The following is a 22,008-nucleotide window of genomic DNA, read 5'->3' as shown; positions in this document are numbered from 1 at the left end:
CCACTCACTGTGTGTGAAGCATGTCTGTTGCCAAGACTACAGCTCGCGTCTTGAGCCGTTCGTACTATGACCCCAGCCAGCCGGGGTCATACGGGGGTTTCTCCAGACTGAAGAGAGGGGTGGGTGGAAAAGTGAGTAGTGATGACATCAGAGACTGGCTGTCTATGCAAGACAGTTATACTTTACATAAACCGGTTAAAAAGAATTTCCCTAGGAACAGAGTGTTTGTACCGAGAGCCATGTATCAGTGGCAGGCCGATTTATGCGACATGCAAGGGCTGGCCAAATACAACGACGGGTTAAAATACCTCCTTACGGTGATTGATGTTTTTTCTAAAAAAGCCTACGCGCGTGCTATAAGAAACAAGACTGGGGAAGCTGTAAAGGAGGCCTTTGATTCTATTTTAACCGAGGGGGGCGTCCCCCTCAAGCTACAGACGGATGCCGGTAAGGAGTTTTTAAATGGGACTTTTCAGAAACTTTTAAAAACTCATAAAATCACCCATTTCACTACGGCTAGTGAACTTAAAGCTTCCGTCGTAGAGAGATTTAATCGAACGTTAAAAGAAAGGATGTACAGGTACTTTACCGCTAAAAACACTCGGAGATATGTGGACGTGTTGGACGATCTATTAAAGGGGTACAACCAGTCATTTCACAGCGCTATTAAAATGAAACCTTCCGAGGTCACGCTCGATAATGCTCATCTAGTATTTGATAATCTATACGGCCCTCTGAAGAAAAAAAGCACACGGCCACATTTTAAGTTTAACATAGGGGACACCGTGAGAGTCTCCAAGCACAGTCAGATATTTGACAAAAAGTACGAGCAGACATTCACCGATGAGTACTTTGTCATATGCGACCGTGTGCCCAGATCCCCACCGGTGTATAAATTGAGGGACGTGCGCGGCGAAATACTAGAGGGGACATTCTATGAAGCGGAGCTGCAGAAAATCAAAATATCTCCGAGACGCACGTTCAAGGTCGAGAAGGTTATAGGCTCAAAGACCGACAGAAAGGGGAAAAAATGGATTTTAGTACATTGGCAGGGTTGGCCCTCAAGGTTCGATTCGTGGATACCGCGGTCGGACTTGATACAGGTTTAATTTTTTAATAGAAAAGAGGGGGAAAAATGGAGGATCGCCCCTCTTTTTACCTCACGCTGCCGTCAAACTCTTGTCTCTCCATCTTCCCCGATAACAAGAGTTCGGATTACACTGTGATGTTATCGCGACCTATAGAGCTACGGGGGCCTTACGAGGTAGCGCTGGCTGAAATCATGTATTGTTACACGTGGCGAAATATCACATACCCGGAAAATAGTTTTGAATTGCGGGATACGGAGGCGGAGGCAAAGAGAGAGGCCGATCCTTTAGTGGATCGGCCTTTCCTTTTTTCTCGGAAAATTAAAGTCGGCTATTATGAATCTCTGAAACAGATTGTGACAGAGATGGACGCTACGTTAAAAAAATTAGGTAGTGAAGTTTCCTTCTCATACAACGAGATTACGCGAAGGGTTAATATAACGGGAAACCAGAAGTACAAGATCCAATTTAAACCTACTCTGGCCTACATGCTGGGCTTTGAGCCGGGTCACTGGTATAACCTAGGAGGAGGAGGTAGCGGGTCGACCTCACCCTACCCTGCCGACATTCACGCGGGATTCTACAATATGTACGTCTACTGTAACATCGTGGAACCGCAGCACGTGGGGGAATTTGTAGTCCCGCTTCTCAGAACCGTTAAAATAGACGGTGCGTTCGGCGACGTAGTCACTTTGCCGTTCCACAAGCTGCACTACGTACCGGTGAACAAGCAGAGCCTGCAGAATTTGCATATTGAGATAAAGAACGATCAGAATACTCTGATTAATTTCTCCTACGGAAAAACGATCGTCAAGCTACACTTTCGCCCCGTTTAAAAACAAAACAAGAGAAAGCGCACGTGGTGGTGGTGGTGGGGGGAGCATGGCGTACCACAATCCTCAGAGATTTATTTCGTATTACACCAGTCAGGCGGGACATGGGCTCCCCGGTTTTGCGGGGGGCCCAGTGATGTACGGGCGTGGCTTGGGCTCCATGCTCAGTAGGGCTTTTAGATTTGTTTTACCCTTTCTTAAGCGTGGGGTCGATATAGCGAAACCTCATTTGAAATCGGCGGTCAAAGGAATAGGATCGGATCTCGCCAGCTCTGTAGTCAGCGGCCGTTTTACAAACACAGCTGACCCCAAGCAGGAAGGGTCGGGTCTGCTGTTCCTCTCTCGGAGGAGGGGGAGTAGAACGAGAGCCCAGGCCCCTCTACCGCAGCACCAAGGTCATCGGAGAAAAAAAAATAAACTTGGCAGAGCCGTGAGGATTCCCAAGTCTCGACAGGCTAAGAGAAACAGGAAACCCCCCGGGGACATATTTTAAGAGAGAGAGAGAGAGAGAGAAAACACCAAGTAATCAAGAATGGCTCTAGCTCACCGCCTCTCAGCAGAATGCACCAAATCTGAGCTAGATCTATTTGCGGCCCCTATGACGCAATTATCCATAGATCAGACCAATTATGTAGAAATCAACCCATTAAATTCCATTACCGATCAGGATGTTTTGGATTTCCTAATACCGGGGTCGGGCAATTTCTATCTGGACCTCAACTCTACACTGCTATATCTAAGGCTCAGGATCGTTAGGGCCGATGGAGCCCCCCTGGTTGACGCCGACCCCTGTGGTATTATACAGTACCCGCTAAACAGCATATTCTCTCAGCTGGATGTGAGTCTGAACGACGTCCTGATCAGTTCTTCGTCGGCCACGCACCCCTATAGGTCATTCATAGAGACCCTGCTCAATTTTTCTACAGATACGCTAGAGAGTCAGTTTTCGGCAGGGCTCTGGTACAAAGACGTCGGAGCCGATTTGGATAGCGTGGACGTCTCCGCGCAGGGGCCTAATGTGGGGTTGCAGAAGCGAGCCGCCTTCTGTAGAAACTCTAGGGAATTTTCTGTAATGGGCCCTATACACGCAGATATTTTTTTCAGTGAACGGATGCTGTTAAACAATGTGGATATACGCTTAAAGTTTGTAAAGGCTAAAAGCGACTTTAGCCTCATGTGTAGAAATGACACCGATTACGAGCTGAAAATACTGAGGGCCAGCCTGTTTGTGAAAAAAGTGGAGGTCTCCCCGGCGGTGTCACTGGGTCACGCGGCCGCTCTCCTGAAAGCAAACGCCCTGTACCCTATAAGCAGGGTAGTCGTTAAAAATTATACGCTGCCCGCGCAATCGCGGGTCTGCCCGCAGGACAACCTCTTCCTGGGCAACTTACCGCGCTACATCGTTTTGGGGATCGTGGACCACGCGGCGTTCGTGGGTACGCGAAACCGAAACCCGTTCAGGTTTCAGCATTGTGACCTGGAATTTCTGAGCCTCTCCGTCAACGGCCGTCACATACCCAGCAAACCGTTCCAGCCCGATTTTAACGCGAGGCAGTCGGTCAGAGAGTTTTACAACCTTTTCCTGGCTACAAACAGGCATTTAAGGGATTCGCCGTTATGCATTAACCGCGAGGATTTTGAAAACGGATACTCGCTATTTGCTCTCAATCTCTCCCGAGACGACGAGCTGGACGGCGGTACCCTGTCACCCGCCATCAGCGGCACGTGCCGTCTGGATTTAAGGTTCAGAGCCCCGCTACCTCGAACCATGAGTCTCATCGTCTACGCCTGCTTCGACAGCGTGATTGAAATAAACGCCAAGAGACAGGTTTTGGTGGACTTTTAATCATCATCATGAACACTCACCAGCTGGAATGCCTTTTACGCCCCCTGCTAGGGGATGCTTTTGGAGGCGTGTGGCCTAGCGATTTATTACCCGCCCGCATAGAGACCAGGCCCGCTTTTCTGGTCGCAAACACGCATGACCAGAATAGAGAGGGTGAACACTGGATCGGGATAATTTTGGAGCCCCAAGAGGGCAAAGCCTCCTTCTTTGATTCTTACGGTTATCCCCCCGATTCCCCTTACTACCCAAAGAGTTTTATGCGCTTCTTGGGGATGCACGCTACCGAAATAAGGTATAATACGCGTCAAGTTCAACCCGACTTTTCTTCCACGTGCGGGGCCCACGTCGCCTTTTTCCTCTACCACCGCTTCAAGGGCCTTTCATTTCAAGAGACTATGATGTTGTACTCTGACGACTTGAGGAAAAACGACGCTCTAGTATCCAAGTTTATCAAGAAATATCACAAGTGTATTAGCCGTGTTAATGCTGATAAACTTTCAAAGCTGCAAAATGTATGTTCCTTAAAACTATTTAAAGATTGTTATGGTTGTTAGATTAATGATGGGGGAAAAAATAAAAAAATTGTTATGGTTGTTATATTAATGTTGGGGTAAAAAAATAAAAATAAAAAAATTGTTAGGGATGTTAGGTTAATGTCGGGGGAAAAAATAAAAACGTGACACCTTTTATTCAATAAATTTAACATTTTATTAACAGCTGCGTTACAGGCATTTTAATTTTTTTCCACACGTATATAAAACACTTAATCGCTGTAATCTATCCACGGAGCATAAGGAGTACCCTTTATAGGCCATAAACGATATTCAGGGGAGGAATCGCGCTGCGTGTGAGGGGTTCCCGCGAGCGGGGGTGGCGAGTCGTCCGCAATACGTTTTCTACGTCTCCCGAGCTTCTGATTCACAGGAGGGGAGGAGGGTGGCGGGGGACCCCTTCCGCCGTAATCTTTAAGATGGCTTAGGGCTTTCCTGGCTTGGATGTTACCCACGCTCGTGAGGGGTATGTTTAATTCGGATATCACGTTTAAAAAGGGATCCCAGCCTTTAGGATATTCGACGGTGTGGGATTTAGGCTGTGATAAAGTTTTCATCAAATCTAAAATATGGGAACCTTTAATGGGTCTATCTCTGATGATGAGTTCACCCGACTGGGTCCAACGTACCGCCCCGTCGGAATCGAGCAGTTTCTGCATGATGTACCCCACGTTCTTTCTAGCCCTGGGAGCCACTTGCTGGACAACTTCCTGTACAGATTTGTCCCTAGTCGCGTTGCCGCTGTCAGGCTGTCTCCCCTCCTCCTCCTCCTCCTCCTCCGTTTTTTCTTTCCGCTCAGTAAGGACAATTTCTCGCCCCTGATGTTCCTCTTTTCGGACTAGATTCAGATACCTCTGTAGCAATTGATTGTATCTCTTTACTTTTTCATGCAAATTCATACCCGGCTGATTTATTAAACCGTGCATCTGGTTTTCAAGTTCGCCCTGGGCCGATTCGCCGATGGTATGCGGGGTCCCCCTCTGGGTCAGCGTACGGAGTTGTTGGGGGGTCAGCATGAACATTTTTTTCACTTCGCTCATGTTGGTAAAAAGCTAATTAGCCGTCTTACCGGCAAACAGGCTTGTGACGAATGGCAGAGCCACTGATAAGAGCGGTAGTAAGAATCCTCCTCTTTGAAGCACTGCCTTGCGTTTCCTAGCAACGCTGTTTTTCTTACAGGCGAAAAGTTTAATCAGTGTTTTCTGTTTCTTCAGCTTGTTAAATTGAGCTACGGTTAAAGGTATACGGCCTCTTATGAGATTGAGACAGATTTCAGAGAGAGCCAAAATTATGTCATTAGATGGGTCAGCCGTAAGAATCTTTTTACGTTTCACCCCCCTCGTCCTCTGTAAAACTTTAAGGGTCGGCAGGTGTTTCCTGAGATGATCGGACATAGCTTAGTAGTGATAAATCAATGGCTCGCCGGTAGAAAGACGACGGGTAGCGACCCCGGTAATAATCCGGTCCTGAGTCGGAACTCTTCTGGGCACGTGGCTCTCAAATCGACCAATAAATAACCGTGGGGTGGCCCTGTCGCCTCTTGATAAGAATCTAGAAAAAACTTTTTCTGCCAAGGAAACATCTGCTGAGCTAAAACTTTGATTTGCATTCTTAAACAGACAATAATAAGTAGTATTTAGGGCTATAGTCCTGCTGTACTTGCCCTGGTGAAATACGTTCTGCACCAGGTAGATGACCGAGATTTGTCGGTGATGTCTGAACCTCGTGAAAGCTTCTGCCACGAGTTTGTTTTCGGACGCGCTGTCCATCAAATCATCGATGATTATCAAGGAGCCTGAGGGGAAGCGTTCCTCGTCCTCCCAGCTTTTAGGAAGCCCTTGTATAAATTCAATTTCGGTGATCCGATCGCGCAGTTCATCATACAGCGGCTGATGGGAAGCGAAACACCACACAATTTTTTTAACGGGGGCCCCTATGAAACAGTGACTCTGATTTAAAAGCATTTCTTTAGTGAAATAGGTTTTCCCCGAAGAACTCGCCCCTGCGATTATAGCCGTAAACGGCAATTCTAAACGGTGATCAAAGTCCACCTCTCTCACGCCGCTACCCATCATCTTGCAAAAAAAAAAAACACTGATGAAACGGAAAATACTGCCCTAATCTTTTAAATCTTTCCGCACGCAGACACACACACACACACACACACACACACACACACACACACACACACACACACACACACACGTGCAAACTGGTGCTGCAGGGGTGTCAGCTTTCACAGACACAGAGTGCGTGGGTGAAAGTTTTAATAGAAACTCTTGTGATAAATGTACAACACATTTCAGTACACAAGTTTGAAAATAAAAACATACACAAGTTACATTTTAAAAACAACTTTAGAAAAACTTTTCAGCTTAAAACATTTGTACATCTTTGATTAAAAAAACATCTTTAGAAAAACTTTTCAGTTTAAAACATTTGCACAACTTTAGAAAAACTTTTCAGTTTAAAACATTTGTACATCTTTGATTTTTAAAAAACATCTTACTATAAACATTTTAAAACAGTTGTACATCTTTGATTTTTAAAAAACATCTTTGGAAAAACTTTTCAGTTTAAACAAATGAACATGTTTGAAAAAACTTTAACAGGTTTTTAAAGACCATGCTGCTAGTTTTACATTTCAGTAACCAAAAGGCAGAGTTTCCCCGCTAGTCAGCAATCTGCGTTTGTCGTAGACGACCCTGACCTTTTTATCTAGAGGCCTATTAAACAGGCGAAAACTTTTCATGTCGCGTTCGGTTTTGTTGTAGTGCGTCATTATAGTGGGGTTATTCCTACAGCCTCCGATGTAGTTTTCAATCAATCCTATCATACTGTCAAAGTTTACCTTTTGACAGGTTTCGTAATTTAGAGTTATACCCTTACATTTCATTTGTGTTTTCCCGTTGTTGAGTCGGTAACAGTAACTTTTTGGTCCCAGCGCACCCCACGAAGCAATGTATTCGTCTGGGGCTAATTCGGACGTCAGCTCGCCCAGGTAATTGCCTAAGGTCGGCTCATATTCACCAGGCCTGCTTATGTACACGATGCTGTCGGTGTCGTGATACAGCACCCTCCGCCCCAATTTTTCCAGTTCTTTGTAAAGCGTCAACCGGCCCCACGCGGTAGTTTGACAGGCTATGAATATGTTAGTCTTTCCCGGCGGTACTTTGTAGGAAGACTTGTAACGCCAGCGGATGAGGGCGACCTCGTCGTTGACAAACGCGAAGCTGGAAATCTCATACAGGTCCGAGCAGAAAAAATTAAAAAACTCCCCCGGGTCAGACACTAAGCATGTCTGGAGCATGTTGCTCCTCTGCGCCAGTTTACCCCACAGCGAGTTAAGCAGAAGTTTGGACACCTGCCTCTTCCCCTCGTTAGACACTATCTTATCGGGCTCCAATTCGATCCCCTCACGCTCGAGATAGTTTTTTATGTACCCCCTGCGACCCTCGTCATCGGTCGCGTCGTCGGGGTAGCCCGAAGCCTGCTGCTTCACTTTGAGAAAGGTTTTAATGTAATCTCTAAACAGCTCCCCGCTGGTCTGGGGAAAATGCCACACTTCGTGCACCTTCACGACCGAATACCCCCTCTCTAAAGCCAGATTTACCTCCGCTGAAACCCAGACACCTGTCAGCTCCCGCTCTGCGTCGGAATGCCCGCAGGCCCCCTCCTGTCTGTTCTCGATCGCGCATGTCCTGCAGAGGGTAAACACTAGTTTCCCATTTGGCAGTCTGCTGGGTAGGACGGGGAAAAACAGTTCGCGGGGGGTGTTGACCGTGGCTTTGATCAGGCCAAAGTATTCATTCAGAGGCTTAAAATTCGAATGAATGATTTCAGGGTGCCCCACGGGGAATTCACATTTAGCCAGAGTGTACGGGTACAGCGACGTGAAATCCACGTAGTGGACGCGCTCTTGCCCCGTGACGTCGTAACGCAGGCGAATCGCCGACGTCCTACCCCCAAACAGCGCTTCTCGCGGCCTTAGGGGTTCAGGGGGCTCGAAGTCTGACAGGAAACGCTGTACCTGTGGGTCGTGAGTTTTAGCGTGAGCCCATTCGTGTTCCCAGATAGATTCCACGTTCATATTAAACTCTTGGCGCAACGCCTCGAGTTTTTCCCTTGTTTTAACATACAGGGCACCGAAGCTCTCACGGGTCAGGGGGCAGATATCGTGTTCGTTGTTGCAGGCAGGACAGCCGTGAAACTGACAACCTAGAAACTCGAAAGCCCATTTCTCCCCCTCTATCTCGGCGTATCCGTCTAGGTGAAAGCGTCCCACACGCACTTCACCCCCGCGCAGCGCGTGTCGAATTTCGATGCCGCGCGTGCGCCCTATGAATTCCAGCCACTGGATGGACACGTTCGAATAACTTTTGTATTGCCTCCTGTAATCCCATACATCCGGGATCGCGATCGTATCTCTGGGGAGGAAATTTGTCCTGTAAACCAACAACGCGGCCGAAGCGATGGTGGCCGCTGAGAAGGGATCGCATCCCGTGAGCGTTTTAAACTCCCGCAGGAAGCGCAAGCAGCCCTCTCTCAGAATCTCCACGTCGTTTTTACAGTAAGCGATCATCTCTTTGTGAAAATTAAAGGTCTGGTGCTTTACACTGTCGTACCATTGATAAAACTTGTCGCGTTCTTTGCCGGACATTTGATCGGGCCCAAATTGATCGGGAGGGGGGTAGGGCCCCACGTAACTAAAGTTTTCCATGTCTGTGAAATGATGCGGAAAATAGCCTTTTCGCATCTGAGTCGAGCATCCCATCGCATCGGGGATTTTTCTCAAAGGCATGCTTAGAAAGGAGTGACTGTCGATGTACCTTTGCTCAAACACGCTGTCCAGGATGAGGATGATTTTATTCCCCTGTGACACCACACGCGGTTCCACGCCTTCCTTCACCATCGCGTTCAGTACGATGTAATTATCGAATGCCTTTCCGTAGTGACTAATGAAACAGACGCCTCTATAGAAGGGCGCCCTGAAATGTCTGAGAAACTGTAGCGCGCAGTCGGGCCCCTCGGCGGTCATTGTCTCGTTCTGATCGGAGATGGCGCACACGTAAACCGGGATATGGGTACCCGACCTCTGAGATGTTTCAAAATCAAAAAACACATATTCGGGGGCCTTTTTACTCCCCTCACCCCTTTCGGGGGCCTTTTTACTCCCCTCTCCCCTTTCGGCCCGTTCCCCTCTGTTAGGCTTCTCGGGAGGATTTAGATAGCAGAGATGTGGGGTGGATATGTCTGATTCTGGTGTGTGGAGTTTAGCGTCGCAGATATTACATTTTACTGCTTTACACGAGTGCGGTTTTGGGTTCTCGGGACTTTGGTAGTATCTGAGCCCGCAAGCTTTGCATTTTCTGAACTTGTCACAGGGGCTAGCAAGCTCCCCCCTAACTGGGCAGACCAGCGGCGTACGGTGACGCTCAAAGCACGTGTCATTTAAGCATCTGAAATTACAGCGCTCACACAGTATCATTGGTGTACTTTCACCTTCTTTGCAATTAGTCTGACAGACGTTGCAGAACTTTTCGCAGCGATGAGATTGAGGCGAGTCGTACCCTTTGAAACAGCTCGTGCAAACGTAGCCCACCCCTAAGAACCCCTTTACGCTTTTAATGCCGTAAAAATGCTGATCGTGTAAAAAGAAATACACCAGCCGTCTACCGTCGGTAGGTGTGGGTGTCTGGTAAATTTGGAGATTGTTTGAATAAGGTTGTTGATAATACACCACTGCTTTGCAATCAATGATTTTCTCGAAATTGATAATGTCATTCAAAGCGACTGTGTGGTCGGGGCTGAATCCCGCTTTCTCCTGTAACTCCAGGCCGAGCTTTTCAGCCTCGGCGTCAGTGAAGTTTTCGTGCAGCAGATGCGCCAAGTTTATGGCGAAACACGCGTTGGTGTTGTTATTAATGATAAACATGTGTCTGGCTTTTTTAGAAATTATTTCTGAAGCTAACATGGTCTGTAGTTTACGTTTGTTTCCAACGCCCCCGCCGCGTGGGATATTTATTACGTCTACGATTACTTCTAGGTTGGAATCGTTTAAAATCTCTTGATTAGACTGCACCAGGCGATCCAGCAGTTGCTGCAAGTCTGTCAGCTCTGTTGATAAATGTATGATTGCATATAACTGTACCAACACATGACCAAAAGGTGGCAGTGTTCGTAGGGCGTATGCTTTTGGCAGCACCCCCTATATAAGGGAATGTCTTTCTTGTTCTGTATGTTAACACTCACGAAGTGTGGAGTGTTGTACTTGAAGCGATGTGTCTGTTCGTGTGATTAATAAACTAGGCCGATGAAGGCTACAGAGAAAAGTGGCTGTACTCATCATTAGAATTATTATTCCGCTGCAAGAAGGCAAGGTTATGCGCTGTCGACGTAATTCTGCTAACAGGTTATGGGCCCAGGAAAAGGCAGACATGTGCGATAACAAGACGGTTAGTTACTAGCGCGTCAAGAAGTAGCTACAGTAGTTGACTGAAAGTGATAGCTAGTTTAGCGGCGAGAGAACCGGAGAGCTAAATGTAAGCCGAAACGGGAGTTAAGCTGAGCTACAGACACAGAAAGCCATGACGAACAGAAGCAAGACCAAATGGCCCACGTTCGACGGGAGAGCAGAGGAGTATGAGCTCTGGGAAGAAAGAATGTTGTGCTGCATGCACAGTGTTGGCCTGAAACAGACAATCCTGAACGAGCCTGCTGCACCTCTAACGGTGGAAGAACAGACCCAAGAGGACAAGCTTAATGCGGATGCATATTGCGCGCTCGCGCCATTACTCGACAATACGAGCTTGGGACTGATATTCAGAGACACTAAAGACAAAGGCAGAGAGAGTCTCCGAGTGTTACGAGAACACTACATCGGTAAAGGTAGGCCACGAATTGTCTCCCTGTATATAACACTTACTTCGCTGAAGAAAACGAACACAGAGACCGTAACCGAATACATTATCAGAGCAGAGCAAATCATTACGGCGCTCAGAGGTGCGGGTGAAGCACCAAGTGAGGGACTGATGATGGCGATGGTTATGAGGGGACTACCAGAAAAGTACAAGCCGTTCACGCTGATGGTTACACATGGTTCAGCGGATATGAAGTTGGGAGAGTTTAAAGCCAAGTTGCGAAACTTTGAAGCATCGGAAGATTCAGACCCAACCGCCGAGGAAGCGGGAGAGCGAGTCCTGAAGGCCCAGGCGGCGCCAAAGAAGAAGGACGCACACGTGACAGATCTAGTGTGTTGGCGATGCGGAGAAAAAGGCCACCGGAAAAATAACTGCACAAAGAAAGTTTGGTGTAGTTTCTGCAAAACCACGGGTCACACAGATAAAGCGTGTAGAAAGAAGGAACGTGCACAGGGCTCTCGGTGCGCGTGTGCCCAAGATGGCGACCGTGGTGGCGACAGCAGTAAGGCCAGTCGCGGGCGAGATGGCGGGCGGGAAGCCGCGGGAAGAGAAGACTTCACTTTAGGGGCGCAGGCAGAAGAGGCCAACCAGTCAGGGCAACAGCTACCGATACAGAGAAAAGGGCTGCTCGTCGACACGGGCGCGTCATCCCTCATAATCAACGTCAGGAGCCGGTTCAAGAACTTTGATAGCACCTTTAGGCCCGAGAGGCACAGCATGGAGCTGGCAGACGGGAAGCGCACCTACGGGTTGGCACAGGGCAGGGGAGACGCACAGGTGTGCCTCATCGACAGCGAGGGACGCCGATGTACAGTGACGTTAAAAAGCGCCCTCTACATCCCTTCCTTCCCACAAGAACTTTTCTCAGTTAAGAGTGCCACTGCTAATGGTGCCAAGGTGTTCTTTGACGAAGGTAAAAATGTTCTTGTGGCGCCTGGTGGCGCAAGGTTTAACATTCATGTGTGTAAGAGAATGTACTACTTGCAAACTGAGGGTAATGAAAATGATGTGTGTTATGTCAGCCATGATATCCAGACATGGCACGAGATCATGGGTCATTGTAACTACGAGGACATATTGAAATTGCAGGAAGTAACAATAGGCATGCACATTAAAGGTGCAAAGCGTAGACCTGATAAAGAATGTAGTGTATGTATAGAGGGTAAGTTTACTCAAACAAGAAACAGAGAGCCAACCGACAAAGTAAAGGCACCACTTGAGCTGGTGAACACGGATCTAGCTGGTCCAGTAAACAACGGATCAATAGAAGGTTTCAAGTATATGCAATCTTTCACAGATGTATGCACAGGGGCGGTGTTCGTTTACTTTCTCAAAGCAAAGAGTGATTCAGTTCAGGCCACTGAGAAGTTCCTGGCCGATGTAGCGCCTTACGGCAGCATAAAATGCATTCGATCAGATAACGGGACTGAGTTCATCAATAGAGAGTTTCAGACACTACTGAGAAAGAATAAAATCAAACACGAGACGTCTTGTCCCTACTCGCCTCACCAGAACGGGATAGCAGAGAGGGAGGGACGCACTCTTTTTGAAATGGCAAGGTGTAAGCTCATTGACAGTGGTCTGCCCAAAAGCCTTTGGCATTATGCCATTCAGGAAGCTGCCTACACCAGGAATCGGTGCTTTAACAAGTACACGGGTACTACACCTTACACAGCACTGACGGGAAAAAAGTGTGATCTAGCCAAAATGTACAAGTTTGGGTCTGTGTGCTATGCTTATCAACCAGACGGGGGTAAATTAGATTCTAGGTGCGAGAAGGGACTGTTCATAGGACATGACAAAGGTAGCCCCGCCTTCCTAGTCTACTACCCCGGTAAACATAAAGTACAAAAGCACAGATTAGTAAAATTTATCACAAAGACAACCTGCGAAAACGGGACTCAGACTAAGGAACTAGAACTGGACCCCATAGTGAATAGTAAAGATAGACAGACACCACAGTCTAGTACCCTCAACACTGATATACAGACTGATAATCCACAGTCAGTAGAGGGTGATGGCGAGAAACTCCCTAGGGTGACGTCACAGGCCTCAAGCAGAGGGAAATATCCCATCAGAGAGCGTAAACCTCCAGGGTATCTGAAGGATTATAGTCAGGAGGATAGTGACGAGGACGACAGCACACTCACTAGCATGGACTATTGCTACCGAGCTGTTTGTGGTATTCCACTAACTTTTAAAGAGGCTATGGCATCAACTGAGTCAGAAGAATGGAAGAGAGCAATGGATGAGGAGTTTCAGTCTTTAGAGGACAACCAGACCTTTATCTTGACTACGTTACCAGAGGGCAGAGAGACAGTGGGAGGTAAATGGGTATATTCCATTAAGGAGGACAGTGACGGACATCACCGATACAAGGCTAGATTCGTAGCAAAAGGATATAGTCAGAAGGCAGGGATAGATTATGGTGAGACATTTTCACCTACAGCCAATCTGACCAGTATGCGCGTAGTGATGCAGAAGGCAGCTCAAGAGAACTTGATACTACATCAAATGGATGTAAAAACAGCCTATCTGCATGCACCCATCGATCGTGACATCTATATGGAACAGCCGGAGGGTTACGAGAAGGGAGGAAAGGGGCTTGTGTGCAAGTTAAAAAGGTCCATTTACGGCTTGAAACAGTCGGGACGTAATTGGAATGAGATGCTTCACACATGTCTAGTTGAGGATGGTTTTACACAGAACCCAGCAGACTACTGTGTGTATACAAAAGAATCCAAACAAACAGGTAAAGTAATAGTTGTTATTTGGGTGGATGATCTTATCATTGCAGCCAACAACACCAAGAGTCTGGGACAGGTGAAGACCGTGCTTTCCACTAGGTTTAAGATGAAGGATCTAGGCGGGTTAAAGCATTTCCTAGGCATAGACTTTGACCAGTCTGATGGTTGCATAAAAATGTCACAAGAGAAGTATGTCGGGAAGATCTTGAATCGTTTTGACATGCAGGAGTGTAGAACTAGGGAAACACCATGTGACCAAAAGATAGACTATTCCGTGGATGCACCTAAGATGACTGATGTGAGGAAATATAGAGAGGCTGTGGGCGGCCTCATATACTTGGCTACCTGTACACGACCTGACCTATGTTTCGTGGTAAGCAAGTTATCACAGCATTTTGCAAACCCCACAGACGAGCACTGGACTACAGTGAAACATGTTTTACGTTATCTCAAGGGGACTGCAGACAGACAGCTCTGTTTCAGAAAGAGCGGCGAAAGTTTAGGCCTCATAGCTTATAGTGACGCAGACTGGGGGGCAGACACCAGTGACAGGCGTAGCGTGAGTGGTTATTGTGTGAGTATGGCTAAAGACAGTTCATTGATCTCTTGGAAGACCAAAAAGCAACCCACAGTAGCCCTGTCAACGTGTGAAGCCGAATACATGGCTCTAGCTCTAACAATACAGGAGTGTATTTATTTGGAGCAACTGCTGAAAGGTATAGATACCCATGTATACATGAAAACAGTTGTTTATGAGGACAACCAGGGGACTATTGCACTTGTTAGGAACCCTGTGTCCAGGCTAAGATGTAAACATGTGGACATTAAATATCACTTTATTAGGTCCACCATAAGGAACGAGGAGATGACACTTACTTACTGTCCCACAGATGACATGGTTGCCGATGCTATGACCAAGCCTATCTCCAAACTTAAGCAAATGAAATTTGCGAGGGTCATGTTCGGTGTGTAAATGCTTGGCATTTGATTATCATTTTTGTTTGTTTATTTGACTAGGTTAAAGTTATACAGTATACAAGTCAATCATAAGTGGGAGTGTTGATAAATGTATGATTGCATATAACTGTACCAACACATGACCAAAAGGTGGCAGTGTTTGTAGGGCGTATGCTTTTGGCAGCACCCCCTATATAAGGGAATGTCTTTCTTGTTCTGTATGTTAACACTCACGAAGTGTGGAGTGTTGTACCTTAAGCGATGTGTCTGTTCGTGTGATTAATAAACTAGGCCGATAAAGGCTACAGAGCAAAGTGGCTGTACTCATCATTAGAATTATTATTCCGCTGCAAGAAGGCAAGGTTATGCGCTGTCGACGTAATTCTGCTAACAGGAAGAAATTGAATACTGTAGTTGTCGGTGGTGATATTTTAATAAGGACGGGGAGGAAAGGCGTCCTTGTGCTATAGCGCCTGGCCTATGGCTCAGCAAAGCGGCCGTGATTGTATAGTGGTCAGTACTCTGCGTTGTGGCCGCAGCAACCCCGGTTCGAATCCGGGTCACGGCAGGTGTATGGCCCACTCTTGTTGGTTTCTAAGCGTTCACTTCCAAGTGACTGCGTAATTTTCTGAATACGCACCCTCTACCTTTCAGCAGTCTCCGCTTTCTCATCTTCATTGTCAGTGGTTATACTGATGTTCGACTTTTGACGGGTAGAATCTCAATACGTTCGGAATTAGAAGCAAAGATGACGCATTAACTAGGGCATGTCCCGAAGTTCTCGTTTCCATCACTATAGTTGAACAGGTGTAAATTATAAGAGGAAAGGAAAACTGCGTTTTACTAGTAAATACATCATAACAACGGAATTTGCGGCGATTGGTGGAAATATGGCAAAAATTGAAAGAGCAATTGGTCACAGTGTAACTCATTATTGCACAATGACAAATTGAAAGAATGCATTGATTTCTGTTCGGATGATCCTCTCTCGCTTTGATTTTCCTAATTATCGCGCCGTTTAGAATGTACTTGGTTAAGCTTTGCGAAGCCGGATCCGCGATGTGCCAGTTGCAAATTCGTTTTGGAACTGTCGTCCAGTACGTGTATTTTTACATTTCAGAAAGCGACCGATATCAACTGAAAAAAAGACGATTCTAACGAACAAAGCATATCTGATGAAATGAGTGCAAACTTCGTTTATATGAAATCTAGCATATTGAAAAAAAAGTCTGTTGCCAGTGCATTTTCATTTGATATAATGGTCACCACATATGAATTGTCCTCAGCAAGGTTCCATGGGCGGTGACTGTGTAAAATCGCAATGATCTATCATTATTTTAACCAGTGATCACTAAGAGCCATATTTCCATTAGGGGAAGAAATTGAATACTGTACTTGTCGGTGGTGATATTTTAATAAGGACGGGGAGGAATGGCGTCCTTGTGGTATAGTGCCTGGCCTATGGCTCAGCAAAGCGGCCGTGATCGTATAGTGGTCAGTACTCTGCGTTGTGGCCGCAGCAACCGGGGTTCGAATCCGGGTCACGGCAGGTGTATGGCCCACTCTTGTTGGTTTCTAAGCGTTGACTTCCAAGTGGCTGCGTAATTTTCTGAATACGCACCATCTACCTTTCAGCAGTCTCCGCTTTCTCATCTTCATTGTCAGTGGTTATACTGATGTTCGACTTTTGACGGGTAGAATCTCAATACGTTCGGAATTAGAAGCAAAGATGACGCATTAACTAGGGCATGTCCCGAAGTTCTCGTTTCCATCACTATAGTTGAACAGGTGTAAATTATAAGAGGAAAGGAAAACTGCGTTTTACTAGTGAATACATCATAACAACGGAATTTGCGGCGATTGGTGGAAATATGGCAAAAATTGAAAGAGCAATTGGTCACAGTGTAACTCATTATTGCACAATGACAAATTGAAAGAATGCATTGATTTCTGTTCGGATGATCCTCTCTCGCTTTGATTTTCCTAATTATCGCGCCGTTTAGAATGTACTTGGATAGGCTTTGCGAAGCCGGATCCGCGATGTGCCAGTTGCAAATTCGTTTTGGAACTGTCGTCCAGTACGTGTATTTTTACATTTCAGAAAGCGACCGATATCAACTGAAAAAAAGACGATTCTAACGAACAAAGCATATCTGATGAAATGAGTGCAAACTTCGTGTATATGAAATCTAGCATATTGAAAAAAAGTCTGTTGCCAGTGCATTTTCATTTGATATAATGGTCACCACCTATGAATTGTCCTCAGCAAGGTTCCATGGGCGGTGACTGTGTAAAATCGCAATGATCTATCATTATTTTAACCAGTGATCACTAAGAGCCATATTTCCATTAGGGGAAGAAATTGAATACTGTACTTGTCGGTGGTGATATTTTCATAAGGACGGGGAGGAAAGGCGTCCTTGTGGTATAGCGCCTGGCCTATGGCTCAGCAAAGCGGCCGTGATCGTATAGTGGTCAGTACTCTGCGTTGTGGCCGCAGCAACCCCGGTTCGAATCCGGGTCACGGCAGGTGTATGGCCCACTCTTGTTGGTTTCTAAGCGTTCACTTCCAAGTGACTGCGTATTTTTCTGAATACGCACCATCTACCTTTCAGCAGTCTCCGCTTTCTCATCTTCTTTGTCAGTGGTTATACTGATGTTCGACTTTTGACGGGTAGAATCTCAATACGTTCGGAATTAGAAGCAAAGATGACGCATTAACTAGGGCATGTCCCGAAGATCTCGTTTCCATCACTATAGTTGAACAGGTGTAAATTATAAGAGGAAAGGAAAACTGCGTTTTACTAGTGAATAAATCATAACAACGGAATTTGCGGCGATTGGTGGAAATATGGCAAAAATTGAAAGAGCAATTGGTTACAGTGTAACTCATTATTGCACAATGACAAATTGAAAGAATGCATTGATTTCTGTTCGGATGATCCTCTCTCGCTTTGATTTTCCTAATTATCGCGCCGTTTAGAATGTACTTGGTTAAGCTTTGCGAAGCCGGATCCGCGATGTGCCAGTTGCAAATTCGTTTTGGAACTGTCGTCCAGTACGTGTATTTTTACATTTCAGAAAGCGACCGATATCAACTGAAAAAAAGACGATTCTAACGAACAAAGCATATCTGATGAAATGAGTGCAAACTTCGTTTATATGAAATCTAGCATATTGAAAAAAAAGTCTGTTGCCAGTGCATTTTCATTTGATATAATGGTCACCACATATGAATTGTCCTCAGCAAGGTTCCATGGGCGGTGACTGTGTAAAATCGCAATGATCTATCATTATTTTAACCAGTGATCACTAAGAGCCATATTTCCATTAGGGGAAGAAATTGAATACTGTACTTGTCGGTGGTGATATTTTAATAAGGACGGGGAGGAATGGCATCCTTGTGGTATAGTGCCTGGCCTATGGCTCAGCAAAGCGGCCGTGATCGTATAGTGGTCAGTACTCTGCGTTGTGGCCGCAGCAACCGGGGTTCGAATCCGGGTCACGGCAGGTGTATGGCCCACTCTTGTTGGTTTCTAAGCGTTGACTTCCAAGTGGCTGCGTAATTTTCTGAATACGCACCATCTACCTTTCAGCAGTCTCCGCTTTCTCATCTTCATTGTCAGTGGTTATACTGATGTTCGACTTTTGACGGGTAGAATCTCAATACGTTCGGAATTAGAAGCAAAGATGACGCATTAACTAGGGCATGTCCCGAAGTTCTCGTTTCCATCACTATAGTTGAACAGGTGTAAATTATAAGAGGAAAGGAAAACTGCGTTTTACTAGTGAATACATCATAACAACGGAATTTGCGGCGATTGGTGGAAATATGGCAAAAATTGAAAGAGCAATTGGTCACAGTGTAACTCATTATTGCACAATGACAAATTGAAAGAATGCATTGATTTCTGTTCGGATGATCCTCTCTCGCTTTGATTTTCCTAATTATCGCGCCGTTTAGAATGTACTTGGATAGGCTTTGCGAAGCCGGATCCGCGATGTGCCAGTTGCAAATTCGTTTTGGAACTGTCGTCCAGTACGTGTATTTTTACATTTCAGAAAGCGACCGATATCAACTGAAAAAAGACGATTCTAACGAACAAAGCATATCTGATGAAATGAGTGCAAACTTCGTGTATATGAAATCTAGCATATTGAAAAAAAGTCTGTTGCCAGTGCATTTTCATTTGATATAATGGTCACCACCTATGAATTGTCCTCAGCAAGGTTCCATGGGCGGTGACTGTGTAAAATCGCAATGATCTATCATTATTTTAACCAGTGATCACTAAGAGCCATATTTCCATTAGGGGAAGAAATTGAATACTGTACTTGTCGGTGGTGATATTTTCATAAGGACGGGGAGGAAAGGCGTCCTTGTGGTATAGCGCCTGGCCTATGGCTCGGCAAAGCGGCCGTGATCGTATAGTGGTCAGTACTCTGCGTTGTGGCCGCAGCAACCCCGGTTCGAATCCGGGTCACGGCAGGTGTATGGCCCACTCTTGTTGGTTTCTAAGCGTTCACTTCCAAGTGACTGCGTATTTTTCTGAATACGCACCATCTACCTTTCAGCAGTCTCCGCTTTCTCATCTTCTTTGTCAGTGGTTATACTGATGTTCGACTTTTGACGGGTAGAATCTCAATACGTTCGGAATTAGAAGCAAAGATGACGCATTAACTAGGGCATGTCCCGAAGATCTCGTTTCCATCACTATAGTTGAACAGGTGTAAATTATAAGAGGAAAGGAAAACTGCGTTTTACTAGTGAATAAATCATAACAACGGAATTTGCGGCGATTGGTGGAAATATGGCAAAAATTGAAAGAGCAATTGGTTACAGTGTAACTCATTATTGCACAATGACAAATTGAAAGAATGCATTGATTTCTGTTCGGATGATCCTCTCTCGCTTTGATTTTCCTAATTATCGCGCCGTTTAGAATGTACTTGGTTAAGCTTTGCGAAGCCGGATTCGCGATGTGCCAGTTGCAAATTCGTTTTGGAACTGTCGTCCAGTACGTGTATTTTTACATTTCAGAAAGCGACCGATATCAACTGAAAAATAGACGATTCTAACGAACAAAGCATATCTGATGAAATGAGTGCAAACTTCTTGTATATGAAATCTAGCATATTGAAAAAAAAGTCTGTTGCCAGTGCATTTTCATTTGATATAATGGTCACCACATATGAATTGTCCTCAGCAAGGTTCCATGGGCGGTGACTGTAAAATCGCAATGATCTATCATTATTTTAACCAGTGATCACTAAGAGCCATATCTCCATTAGGGGAAGAAATTGAATACTGTACTTGTCGGTGGTGATATTTTAATAAGGACGGGGAGGAAAGGCGTCCTTGTGCTATAGCGCCTGGCCTATGGCTCAGCAAAGCGGCCGTGATCGTATAGTGGTCAGTACTCTGCGTTGTGGCCGCAGCAACCCCGGTTCGAATCCGGGTCACGGCAGGTGTATGGCCCACTCTTGTTGGTTTCTAAGCGTTCACTTCCAAGTGACTGCGTAATTTTCTGAATACGCACTCTCTACCTTTCAGCAGTCTCCGCTTTCTAATCTTCTTTGTCAGTGGCTACACTGATGTTCGACTTTTGACGGGTAGAATCTCAATACGTTCGGAATTAGAAGCAAAGATGACGCATTAACTAGGGCATGTCCCGAAGTTCTCGTTTCCACCATTATAGTTGAACAGGTGTAAATTATAAGAGGAAAGGAAAACTGCGTTTTACTAGTGAATACATCATAACAACGGAATTTGCGGCGATTGGTGGAAATATGGCAAAAATTGAAAGAGCAATTGGTCACAGTGTAACTCATTATTGCACAATGACAAATTGAAAGAATGCATTGATTTCTGTTCGGATGATCCTCTCTCGCTTTGATTTTCCTAATTATCGCGCCGTTTAGAATGTACTTGGTTAAGCTTTGCGAAGCCGGATCCGCGATGTGCCAGTTGCAAATTCGTTTTGGAACTGTCGTCCAGTACGTGTATTTTTACATTTCAGAAAGCGACCGATATCAACTGAAAAAAGACGATTCTAACGAACAAAGCATATCTGATGAAATGAGTGCAAACTTCGTGTATATGAAATCTAGCATATTGAAAAAAAAGTCTGTTGCCAGTGCATTTTCATTTGATATAATGGTCACCACATATGAATTGTCCTCAGCAAGGTTCCATGGGCGGTGACTGTAAAATCGCAATGATCTATCATTATTTTAACCAGTGATCACTAAGAGCCATATCTCCATTAAGGGAAGAAATTGAATACTGTACTTGTCGGTGGTGATATTTTAATAAGGACGGGGAGGAAAGGCGTCCTTGTGCTATAGCGCCTGGCCTATGGCTCAGCAAAGCGGCCGTGATCGTATAGTGGTCAGTACTCTGCGTTGTGGCCGCAGCAACCCCGGTTTGAATCCGGGTCACGGCAGGTGTATGGCCCACTCTTGTTGGTTTCTAAGCGTTCACTTCCAAGTGACTGCGTAATTTTCTGAATACGCACCCTCTACCTTTCAGCAGTCTCCGCTTTCTCATCTTCATTGTCAGTGGTTATACTGATGTTCGACTTTTGACGAGTAGAATCTCAATACGTTCGGAATTAGAAGCAAAGATGACGCATTAACTAGGGCATGTCCCGAAGTCCTCGTTTCCATCACTATAGTTGAACAGGTGTAAATTATAAGAGGAAAGGAAAATTGCGTTTTACTAGTGAATACATCATCACAACGGAATTTGAGGCAATTGGTTGAAATGTGCCAAAAATTGAAAGAGCAATTGGTCACAATGTAATTCATTATTGCACAATGGCAAATTGAAAGAATGGTTTGATTTCTGTTTGGATGATCCTCTCTCGCTTTGATTTTCCTAATTATCGCGCCGTTTAGAATGTACTTGGTTAAGCTTTGCGAAGCCGGATTCGCGATGTGCCAGTTGCAAATTCGTTTTGGAACTGTCGTCCAGTACGTGTATTTTTACATTTCAGAAAGCGACCGATATCAACTGAAAAATAGACGATTCTAACGAACAAAGCATATCTGATGAAATGAGTGC

General features: G+C 45.6%; 5 non-coding genes across 5 annotated transcripts; all 5 read left to right on the top strand.

Annotated features, from left to right (window-relative positions):
- Window positions 1-15,438: 15,438 nt before the first annotated feature.
- On the top strand, window positions 15,439-15,510 carry trnah-gug (transfer RNA histidin (anticodon GUG)). The gene has a single exon. It is a non-coding gene; the product is annotated as a tRNA-His (tRNA).
- Window positions 15,511-17,399: 1,889 nt separating this feature from the next.
- On the top strand, window positions 17,400-17,471 carry trnah-gug (transfer RNA histidin (anticodon GUG)). Its single transcript has one exon. It is a non-coding gene; the product is annotated as a tRNA-His (tRNA).
- A 1,888-nt stretch (window positions 17,472-19,359) lies between these two features.
- On the top strand, window positions 19,360-19,431 carry trnah-gug (transfer RNA histidin (anticodon GUG)). Its single transcript has one exon. It is a non-coding gene; the product is annotated as a tRNA-His (tRNA).
- A 907-nt stretch (window positions 19,432-20,338) lies between these two features.
- Window positions 20,339-20,410, top strand: trnah-gug (transfer RNA histidin (anticodon GUG)). The gene has a single exon. It is a non-coding gene; the product is annotated as a tRNA-His (tRNA).
- Window positions 20,411-21,316: 906 nt separating this feature from the next.
- trnah-gug (transfer RNA histidin (anticodon GUG)) lies at window positions 21,317-21,388 on the top strand. Its single transcript has one exon. It is a non-coding gene; the product is annotated as a tRNA-His (tRNA).
- Window positions 21,389-22,008: the final 620 nt, after the last annotated feature.

The sequence above is a fragment of the Brienomyrus brachyistius genome, chromosome 23 (genome assembly GCF_023856365.1).
Source record: "Brienomyrus brachyistius isolate T26 chromosome 23, BBRACH_0.4, whole genome shotgun sequence".
NCBI lineage: Eukaryota > Metazoa > Chordata > Actinopteri > Osteoglossiformes > Mormyridae > Brienomyrus > Brienomyrus brachyistius.
This window is presented reverse-complemented; position numbering and strand designations above follow the sequence as displayed.